Genomic DNA, 11926 nt, shown 5'->3' with positions numbered 1-11926 from the left:
CTGTCTTATATGTAGAAGAGGCCCTTTCCTTGCCTGAGCAAAACCCACTATGTACACAAGTGATCCTATTTCAAAATATCTTCTCCAGCAGATTAACCCTTTTCTCAATTATCTTCAATCTCGTTGTTTTCTAACTACTTCCTTACTGTTATACCAGAAGCGAGCGAGACACACCACAGAGTATAAGTTTTAAGTGGAGAATTCATTAGCCGGCAGCCATTAGGGTACTACACCACAAATCATGGCCATGTGTTGGGGTGATGGCTTGGCTTATATAGGATATGGGGGTACAGGGCAGAGAAACAGGAACAAAGGTCCTGGCTGATTAAAAGATTCAGTCAGGTTATGGTACTAGTGGGATAATCTCATTTACATTCCTTGGTGGAGTCAGGGAGCCCCAGGGATATCTGCTAAAAAGGGTCTGCCAGGTTATCCTTCAGTGGGATGGTCCTATCTATTGACGTTCCTTGGTGGAGTCATGGAGTCCCAGGCTAAATGCCAAAGATATCTGAGTCCATTCTTTCTGGGGGTGCTTGTCAGTAGCTAGGGGTTTCTCAGGGGTTCCTAATTTTCCCTGTATTACATTCCCCACTTTTTTTTCATGGGGGGTTTCAAATCCTTGAAAAAAGGAACGACCTGATGGGGCATAGCAATAAAAATTAGGAGTTCCAACCAAAACACTAAGCAGGGGTGACAATAAAAAGAACACTAGGTCGTTGGCCCCAGGGGAAGGCCAGACCTAGTTGGAAGACTCAAGGAGAGTCCAAGGAGCCTCCCCGGGTACTACATTCCAGAAATTTAAAAAAATTGGTATAAAACATTCCACCTTTCCCCCTTTTTGGTCAAAAGCAAACTGATTGGCCTAAGGACCAATTAATCCAATAATAAAATCCCTATCTAGGTGGAGTCAGGTTTTCCCTTTTCTGTATTTGGACATCCCCAGGGATGGGCAGAAATTGTAAACTAATTGTAAGTAAGCAGAGGGAACATAATAAAAATTCAGGAAATACAGTCTTGGGAACACAAGGACGCAGAAGGGAAAAAAAGCAGGTCTTTGCTGAGGTTCTGGTTCTGGATCCCGTGAGAAAGCCGTCTGTGTCCGGTGCTGTCCCTCTCAGGCTCTTGGAACCGCAGGGCGAGGTCTCCTATAGGCTCAAATGTCCACTCCTCACAGGGGGTTCCCAGAATACATGTAATTTGATGATTAAGAAAAGAAACACAACATAGGTCCCCGCCACACAGGGCTAAGTTCAAACAGATACAAGAAGTAGTTCAGTATCCCAGCCACACAGGGCTGAGTCCAAACAATTACAATAAAGTTTTTCCCATAATTCACAAACTGCACAATTACATTGGGTCAGGTACAGACCAATTACTTAGATGACTCACAATAGAGGGGGAGATTTGCATGTCACATGTTTTACATTCATAATGATGAAGGCACAGTCTCTGGGAACCCCTTGAACCCTTGAACTCTCCTTGAATCTTCCCACTTGATCTGGCCTTGGCCTGAGGCTATAACCATTAGACCCAAATGCCTACCTTGCCTAGTCCTCTATTGTCCAGCTGTTTCCCACCCTTAATCCTGTTTCCCATCCTTAATCCTGATCAAAATATCTATACCCTAGGCCTTTATTGTCTGTCATTTCCATCACCCCAGACCACCCCTCAATCCCTCCCACAATCTTTGTGTATATAATCTCCATCTTGCCTCCATGAAGTTGGTCAGATCCAATCTAGCTCAGATTGATCTGGCCCGCTTTCCTTACAGGCGTTGCAAGGGGTGGGATCTCTTGGGGCAGGCCTATTTGGCTAACTCTTAATAAACTTTATCTTTTCCCTTGGCTGAGAAAGCTTGAGTCGAATTCTTTCGGCAGGACCCGGTGTGTCGGTACTTTGGGGTGTCGAGCACCCCTCACCCCAAACCCTCTTCAATAAATTGGATAACAAGAAAACTTAAACCTGAACCATACAAAGTAATGCAATCATTATTAACATCATAAACTTTTAGCCATGCCATGTCTGTTTGATGGCAGTTACAAATAGTCCACAAACCATTCTTAACAAAGCTAAAAATGTTTCTGATTCAATTCCAGCAATTAATTGCACATTTTGTATACAGAGTAACTTTAAATTATAGTCACAATGTTCATTTAAAGCAGTATTTTAAAATCCCAGATGCCTGATAGTAGTTATCTGGTCCCTTGATAGCAAAAGAGAGTTCTGCTTCTCTGGGTCACATATAAAAATTCTCAGACAATTTTAACTTACTATAACTTACAGATACTTTACAAAGGGAATATATTTTCACTTGTACCACTATCTTATACAATTTTCTTGTGCTAGCATCCAAATTCAAGATCTTATTACCAAAACACACTTATCAGCTCGAATTTCCAGAATTGATAAATTTTTAGAGCCAATCATACACATCTGTACATAATTCTTTGGGGGAATCAATCTGATCCTATTGCCTTTTTCAAAATTCGCTATCCCTTTCTTTTTTTAGACATTGATCACATTACATCTTTGCCTTATTTGCTTTGCCTAATCATTTTCCCTTTTGGAGGATGTTATCCCTATATTATTTCAATGTTTTACTTGGTCATGAACATGTTAACATTGTTATGGTTTAACTTGTATTTTCCGTTCTTAAAGCAACATAACCTTTAAATATTTGGATTCATTCACAAATTAGTCCATAAACCTCCAGATTAACATACATAAATACATCTTTAGATGATATAGGCTTGAAAATAATACCCCCACATTTTTCAAGATATCATAACAACTCAATTCTTTGTTATTACAGAATTTCTAGTGTTGTACCAGAAGCGAGCAAGACACACCACAGAGTATAAGTTTTAAGTGGAGAATTTATTAGCCGGTGGCCATTGGGGTACTGCACCACAAATCAATGGCCATATGTTGGGGTGAATATAGGATATGTGGGGGTACAGAGTGGGGGGGAACAGGAACAAAGGTCCTGGCTGATCAAAAGATTCAGGCAGGTTATGGTACTAGTGGGATAATCTCATTTACATTCCTTGGTGGAGTCACAGAGCCCCAGGGGTATCTGCTAGAAAGGGTCTGCCAGGTTATCCTTCAGTGGGATGGTCCTATCTATTGACGTTCCTTGGTGGAGTCATGGAGTCCCAAGGGCTTTGCTAAATGCCAAAGATATCTGAGTCCATTCTTTCTGGGGGTGCTTGTCAGTAGCTAGGGGTTACTCAGGGTTTCCTAATTTTCCTTGTATTACGCTAGATATCACAAAATCCTTTAGTCAAAACGATGCCCTAAACATTATTATGTATGTAAAATTTGAACTACTCATTTCAGGCTAGGTAGATACATTTCTAAACCAAATATGACAGTTTAAATTACCAACTTTTCATCACATCCTTTAAAAGCATCCAATTCACATACATCAAAACTCAAATTAAAATACAGTATAATTTTAGAAATACAGAAACAATAAATTTCAGATGACACCAATTGCATTTCCAGATACAATATAGGAATTGTTGGTCTTACTACTTCTGATATTATATATTAATACATTAATATATAAATACATGTATCACATATATTAATACATTAACATCCCAAATACACTTTATTTAGCTGTATATTCTTCAGCACCACTACCTCTGGCCCAGGTATAGGAACTTTTGCCTGGCCATGAATGAACTTATGAAAGAAAGATAAACTTAATTTTGCACCCACTTTTTCCAAGCTTCATCTTATACAAAAATGCCTAAATGGATTTTTTTTCGAACTTCCAAGGAAGATAAAGAGGGAGTGGTCCTTGAGAGCACGTGGCTTGCAACTCCCCCACTCATTCTTTTTTACCAAGCTAAAGTATTTCTCAGTTTCCCCTTCAACCTGCTGTCTCAGATAAAGGGAAAAAATCCCTTTTAGTTTTCTAAGGGCTCCTCCCTAGGTGGAGCCTGGCAGCCCCTTGAGGGCAAGGAGCCTACCCTACACTAACTAACCAGCCCTATTTCTTTACAAGTTTCCTGTTAGCTTCAGCTCTGATAACCTTTCAATGTGGAGGGTGGGAGAAGGGTGAGGCCAGGAGCACATGGCAGCCAAGAGGAGCACATGGCCTCCTGACTAGACAGGTAGTCTCAAGCTGCTATTCTACAACCCCCCCCGCCCCGAAATTCCTTATACAGGTTTTCTATCTCTCTCTTTCACAAATTTTACCTTTAAACTTTACTACAAGAATGAGCTACAAAGGTACTCAGGGGCACAGGACTGACTGTCAGTCTGTGAATTTCTGTCCCTCTCCTCTTTTTGCACGGCGGGGAGGGCGATTTAAGTTTTTCCCTACAGTTTTCCTGCATTCTCTTCTAATCTGATCTGGGAGGAGAGGAGTTTGATTTAACTGCTCTAACCTTTACTGCAGCCCTAGTGAAAAGATTTCAATGATTGTAATTCAAGTAAACTTCACCCCCTTGCTCACTCCCCAAAACCTCTTTTGTACTTGAATGTAAGGGAATCAGGGACTGAGACAAATGTGAGAGTCCCACTGAAGACTTTAAGGGAGGTTTTAGCCAGAAGGCATTCGTTGGGAGGAGGTGTTTTCATCAAGAGTGAGCTCCTGGAATGGATTTACAATTTCAGGAGTTCTTTCTTCCCAAATTCAACTAACCAATTTCCAAACTTTTTAACAATTTAAAAATCAGAATCTGCCAAATTGCAACCCATTCCTGCCGTAGTTCCACATTGGCCAAATGGGAGCCACAAGGAAGGGAGTCTGTTTCCCTAGTGGCAGCCTGGTATCTCTGGCTGCCTATGTTTCAGATTTTTTTTTTTAACAAAACATAGACATTTCACAACTTTGACACAGACACGCGAATAGAGACGAACTCAGAACGCAACAAAAAAACAGTGTGGATCGAATTGAAGGTTAAACAGGTCCCCTCAGAGGAAAGAAAAGTGAACCAGATTTCCTCCTTAGGGATAGGAACCTCAATCTTCCCACAACCCAACACAAAACAGAAAACCAGATGGCATGTGTTGACTGAAGGTTAAACAGGTCCCCTCGGAGGAAAGAAAAGTGAACCAGATTTCCTCCTTAGGGATAGGACCCTCAATCTTCCCACAACACAGAAGGAAGAGACCTGGCATCCCAGCCCTTCCACTCTGCCCACCTTCTTCTCATCAGGGGCATCGTGGTAACAGAGACCAGATGGCTAGCCCTAAACCAGAAAAGCTTACCTCTAGAGGTCTGAAAACCAGAATTCTCCATAGGCCTGAAAAGGAACAAGTCAGCAAAGAGCCCAATCTCCGAGACTGTCACTCCACATCAGAGTCCTAGGAAAAGAAAACCCCAGGGGCCAGCCCTCTGAAGTGAGAGAAGGTGGATCAGGGGCAGAGACTCCCTGTTGAGGTCCGGAATTCTGTGTGTGTCTCCAGGGCGGTAACACAAAATACCGCCTCATCTCACTGGGGCCTCCAAAATGTTATACCAGAAGCGAGCGAGACACACCATAGAGTATAAGTTTTAAGTGGAGAATTTATTAGCCGGCGGCCATTGGGGTACTGCACCACAAATCATGGCCATGTGTTGGGGTGATGGCTTGGCTTATATAGGATATGGGGGTACAGGGCGGAGAAACAGGAACAAAGGTCCTGGCTGATCAAAAGATTCAGTCAGGTTATGGTACTAGTGGGATAATCTCATTTACATTCCTTGGTGGAGTCAGGGAGCCCCAGGGATATCTGCTAGAAAGGGTCTGCCAGGTTATCCTTCAGTGGGATGGTCCTATCTATTGACATTCCTTGGTGGAGTCATGGAGTCCCAGGGGGTTTGCTAAATGCCAAAGATATCTGAGTCCATTCTTTCTGGGGGTGCTTGTCAGTAGCTAGGGGTTTCTCAGGGGTTCCTAATTTTCCCTGTATTTCACTTACTGCCTATACCCATATCTACCCCACCCTCAAAAAACCTTCACTTGATCTGTCCTTCCCTGCTAGTTCTGATCTTATAGATTTCCTTCCTTTTGTGGCTAAACTCCTGGAGAAGTATGCCTATACTAGGTGTTCCCACTTCCTTTTCTTTCACTCTCTTCTAAACTTTTTGCAGTCTGGCTTCTGACTTCATTTAATTGAAATTGCTGTCTCCAAACTTACCAACGATCTCTTCACCATCAAATCTAAAAGACTTTTGGCAGTCATTATTTTTCTTGAGTTCTCTACACTGTCAACTACTCTCTTATCCTTAACACTCTGTTCTGCCTAGGATATTCCTACACTGCTCCCTCTGATCTCTCCTCACTCTCCCTTGTTGGATCTTCATCCAGGTCATGCCAGCTAACAATGGGGGTCCCACAGAGCTCTTTCCTGGGCTCTTTCCTCTTCTTTATAGTATTTTCTTGGTAATCTCATCAGCTTCCATTGATTCCAATGATTCTCACATCTATTGATACAGACCTAAGCTTTCTCCCTAGTCCTTAATCTCCAACTGTCTATTGAACACCTTGAACTGGATATGACCTGAAATTCAGCATGTGACTGAACTCATTATCTTCCCCACCCTACAGCCCTTCCCCTACCCTAACTTTCCTATTACTATTCAAAAGGTACCACCATTCTCCCAGTCACCCGAGCTCACAAGCCTAATATCATCCTTGAGTTTATTCTTTCTACCCCTCCATATCCAATCTGTTGCCAAGTTCTGATAATTCTACCCTAACATGTCTTGTATATACCCTCTTTTCTCCTCTGACATTTTCATCAACCTCATGTGACCTTATCACCTCACACCTGGACTATTTTAATAGCCTGCTGAGAGGTCTCATAGACTCAGATTTCTCCAGTCTTTTCTCCACTCAGCTATAGTGATCTTACTAAATTTCAGATTTGACTATCTGACCTCTACCCCCATTTACTAAAATCTAGTCGCTCCTTTTGCCTCCAGGTTCATGTATAAAATGTTTCATTTGGCTTTTAAAAATTCTTAACTTGACCCTTTCATATATTTCAAGTTTTCTTCCATTTTTACCCACATATTCAAAAATCTGGTGACAGTTGATATTCCCTGGATAAGATGCTCCTCCTCCCAACTCCATTTTCATTTTCACTAGCTGTCCTTCATTCCTGTAATTCTCTCCCTTTTTACCTCCACTCCATACATCCCCTGGCTTTTTTCAAGTCTTAATAAAAATCCTACTTTCTCTAAGAAACTTTTTCCAATCCTCCTTCTCCCAACATCCTTTCCCACAAGATTTAACAAAAGAATTTAAATTCTAACCCATTGATGTCCTTGGATTGTCACATTCTCTGCTTGGTAAGTAGATCAAGTGTTTATTGGCTATGGTAGTTCATTTTTTTCCTTGTTTCAACAAGTGAATTGCATCAATTAAACTGTGTGAAATAACTGGAATCACCACTGATTTCCTTTCTTCCATCTGTTTCCCATTTTTTGGTCAATTTCATTTTAATGATATTATTTGGTGCTTACTATGTCCAGCAATTTTATTCTCTTTATCTTCATTAAAAAGGAATTGGTTTTATTGTTCATTCAAAGACACGAAAAAAAATTTTTATGGGATATTTATCTTATATTTCACTACTCATAAGTAATTACAAAAATACCAGCAGGAAATAAAATGTAGATTACAAGACAGCATTTCTTATAGAGGATGAAAAGGTCAAGAAACTCTACGAGGAACTACATTAAAACCTCCAATTAAGTCAACATATATTTTTTTTATACTCAGTGACTTTAACACAAAGGTAAGTATAGAGGAGTGTGGTGAAAATATGTTGGCAAATATGTTGCAGGAATGAGGAATGAGATAAGCCAAAGAGGTGTAGACTTTACAGAAACCTGACACTAACACATCATGAGCATTTTTTTCTGAGAAAAGATTTGAGAGATGTTGGGCATGCTAAGTACCTAATGGTACCACACAACAATGGAATTTTTGTTAAAATTGCTAAAAGCTAGGAGATGACTTATTGTTGTAAAAATATTTCATGAATCATCTATCCAAGGATAGTCAACTTCATTACTTTCTTAAGGCAGAGATCAAAATTAATAAAAAAAATTGGAAAAAGAATCAAAATGAGAAAAATGGCGTGCAATTAAGATAGTTCCAATTTGACCCATTCAGTTGTTTATTAACAGAAAAAATGGAAATGGATGGAGGAAAGAACATTGATGCTTGTAATAGCAATTTCACAAAGAAGTTTAACAAATGTAAATCAATTGTAATAAAGCAACCAAAAGAGCCTCCAAAATCTTTGAGCTGCAAATACTTGAAGAGATCTGTCCTAGAGATGGCACAAGAAGAAATGTACATGCCAAAAATATTTGACATTGTTATGGAAGAGATACAATGAAAAGATCAAGCTTACAGAGAATTTCTTGTAGATAGTGAGGACCAGATGCTTCTGTTTGTGGATGACATATTGCTCTCTACATAAACTCTACAACAATGAAGAGTCTCCCAAACAACATCCCTAAGTCCACCTAGATACAGATTTTAGAACTTAATCCCTGAGGAAGACAGAAGTTTTTCCATACCTTGATTGGTCTTCAGGCAAAACCTTCAGTTTGCCTTTGACCAAAAGGGGGAAATGTGGAACATTTTATACCATCTTGTATCATTTTAAATTTCAACCAGACCCAGAGCCTGAATTAATTAGTAACTGGAAGAAGATCCAGAATCTGGGCTTCTTTGCTCAGACTATGTAGCCCCTGAACTGAATCTATCAAGGCAGGGATAGCTCTACGCCCCTTGCCAGCAGGAAGCAGTTTCAGAAGCTGAGACCTTTGTCCCTGACCCCAAAAGAATTTGGGTCCTATTTGTTTGAGGGAATATGATGAGGGCACAGCCTCTGGGAACCCCCCTTGAATCTGGAGTGCAGTCCCTGGGTTGGGAAGTGGGGCTCCTTGGGCTGTCCTTGAGTCTTCGGACTGAATCTGGCCTTCCCCTGGGGCCATGGGCCTTGTATTATCATTGGGCCAGGATCTCTGCCTGAGCCTTGCCCTTTATTGTTACAATCAAAATGCATACCTTCCCCTGGCTCACCCCTGCTTAGAGTTTTGGTTGGCCCCCTCATTTTATTGCTACGCCCCATCAAGTCATTCCTCTTTCAAAGGTTTGAATAGCTCCATAAAGAGAAGTGGGGAATGTGATACTGAAAAATCAGTTATTGCTAAGGAGACCCCTGAGAAAACCCCAGTTTGCATAATAAAGAATAGACTCAGACCTTTTGGCATTTAGCAAATGTCTCTGGGGCTCTGTGACTCCACCAAGGAATGTCAATAAGATTATCCCACTTAACGATAATCTGTCAAAATCCTTGATCTGTCCCTGTGCCACGCCCCCACCTTGTGACCTGGCCTGTAAGTTCAAAGAGATAATTAACCTCTGTACCCTGTATTTTCTATATAAACTGCTTCTTTACCCCAACCTGAGGCCATTTTAATTTGGGTGGAATCCTGAATGGTCGCTGGCTAATAAATTCTCCATTTAAAACTTATACTCTATGGTGTGTCTTACTCGCTCTTGGTATAACAGTAATATGGGAATGAAATTCAGTGGGGATGGATATATTGGCCTGGTGGGTCATCTATTCATTTTTGGATAATGTTAATATTATGGAAAATTTTTCTTGTGCTGAGCCAATACTTATTTCTCTGTAACATCTATCCATAAATCATAGTCCTATCTTCCATAGTTAAGCTGAGCTAAATATAATCCCCATTTCACATAATCCTACAAATATTCAAAGCCCATTAAACTTTCTCTTTTCCAGGCTAAATATCTCCAGTTACTTTAGTTGACCCCTTCATCACCCTGATTACCATCCATGAGATGTAGTTAATCTCATTAATGTCTCTTCTGAAATGAATCAATGAAAACTGCACACAGTATTTAAGGTAAGATTTAATTACAGCAAATTCAGGCATGGCAGGTATCAATTTAATCACTTTGAATATTTCCACCTTTGGTAGATTGATATTTTAGATGCATTATTAATATTTCTCTGCTTTTTCATACTCTACCTATAAGTTTGAGTTTCTCATGTATGGGACCAAACAACTACGATCAAGAATGTCTTGACCATTCCTACTTCCATTAGTCCTTACATTGTCTGAGGAGAAATAGGGTTGTTCTGCTTTGGAGAGGGGCTAAGAGAATATCCAATCTTAATTATCCATCTTAATTAAATATTAAAATAATTATATATATTAAAATATTTATCTCAATTATATAAGGCTCAATTTTGTTTTTTCTTGTTCTTCCCACTTACATTGTTGGATTCATCATATTGTTTTCATGATTTTTCTTTCTTTATCTTGGGGACCTATATTTTTCACCTCTTCCACTGCAACCTTGTTTGTCTGCAAGTTTGATGGTAGCATTCAATATCTGGTTGCTGAGATATCTCTAGAGCTAGAAGAAACATGATCAACACCTTTTTTTTGCATCAATGACAATAGGTAATCAAGAAAGAATATTGGTTGGTTCTAAATAGGAAACTTCTCAAAGTGGGCTTAGAAGAAAAAGAATAGGAGCAAGTGAAAGGAAAGGAGAGATGTAAGACTCCAATTCTTCAGACAGATATTTCTTGAGGGAGGAACTGGCTTTATATAAAGTATAACTGTCTTTTATTCAGAAGATTTGATTTTGTGTCCTGGTTGCATGATCTTCCTTAGTTTACTTAAGTGAGACTGAATTTCTTCATCAGTAAAATGGGGATAATAAAAACATCAACCTCAAAAGATTTTTGGAAAAGTGCTTTGTAAACTGTGTCAACCTGAGAGTTTGGTTAAAGGAGGGAAACAGACTAGGTGAAATAAAAATTAGCATAGATTTATTCCTTTAATAAATACATGATCATGGAATCAGAAGCTTCTGATTAACTTGAACAAGAGAGAGAGAAGGTTTACATAACAATTCATCTGCAGTTTATGACCTCCATATCAAAGAAAGGAACTTCTCAAGTAAACAAATCAATTGACAAGGTAGAGTCTCTCAGAGATGCAAATGTTTCTAGCCCACAGCTCTGGCTGCAGCCTTTCTGTCACCACAGACAATAAAGATACTCCTGGTCTTTGAAGCTGCTGAGGCAGGGAAAAGGGATTTTAGAATAGAGCAAAAGTAGTTTGGATTATTGGGGTTCAGATAATCTGAAATGTTTGACAACTGCAAGATAGGTAAATGCCAGACACTCAATGCTATCTTTGCTTGCTGTCCTCATGGGGCCAGGGCACATAGCAGATGTGAATTCATGGGATCTAGTGCTGGAAAAGGTCTTAGACACCTTCAATCCAACCACTTCGGTTTACAGATGTGGAAAACAAGACACAGAGAGGTTAAGCGATTTACCTGGTTAGAGGTAAGTAAAGGGAACTGAAGCTAGCTTTAGCAAGGATTATTGCTCCTGGCTCCCATGGGAGGGGCGACTTCATTAGATGCCCTTTTCTTTAACAGAAAAACGACAATTGTTTTAGAGTGAAAGAGTCCTGGACTGGAATTTAGGAGACTTAGTTTTTAGTTGTGGTTTGTTAATAATTTGCTCTGTGGTCTAGATTCTGCACCATGCTTGAAAAACTACGATTCAGAATGGGTAGACACTCTGTGCTAGGAGCTGTAATTCACTGACAACTTTCTTCCCTGCCTCTTCTACCAACGTGGAGTAGGCCTAGGACAAAGTTGCACCAGGACCTGATTGATCCAGCTTCCCTGATGCAGCTTCCTATTCATCTAGGGGTGTAAAAGTCTCAGTAATCTGGGCCTTTCAGACTTGGTGGGTGCCTAATACCATGGGAGTTGCTGTATTCTGTTGACCTGCTGACCAGAGATGTTTCCATGTGGAGATGCGGGGGATACATTAAGAGAAGCTAATTTCCATTCTATCCTTGTTGTATGTCTTTGATGTGTTAGGGAAAAGTTATATGTTA

The sequence above is a fragment of the Trichosurus vulpecula genome, chromosome 8 (assembly GCF_011100635.1).
Source record: "Trichosurus vulpecula isolate mTriVul1 chromosome 8, mTriVul1.pri, whole genome shotgun sequence".
Classification (NCBI taxonomy): domain Eukaryota; kingdom Metazoa; phylum Chordata; class Mammalia; order Diprotodontia; family Phalangeridae; genus Trichosurus; species Trichosurus vulpecula.
Note: the sequence above shows the minus strand (reverse complement) of the source record.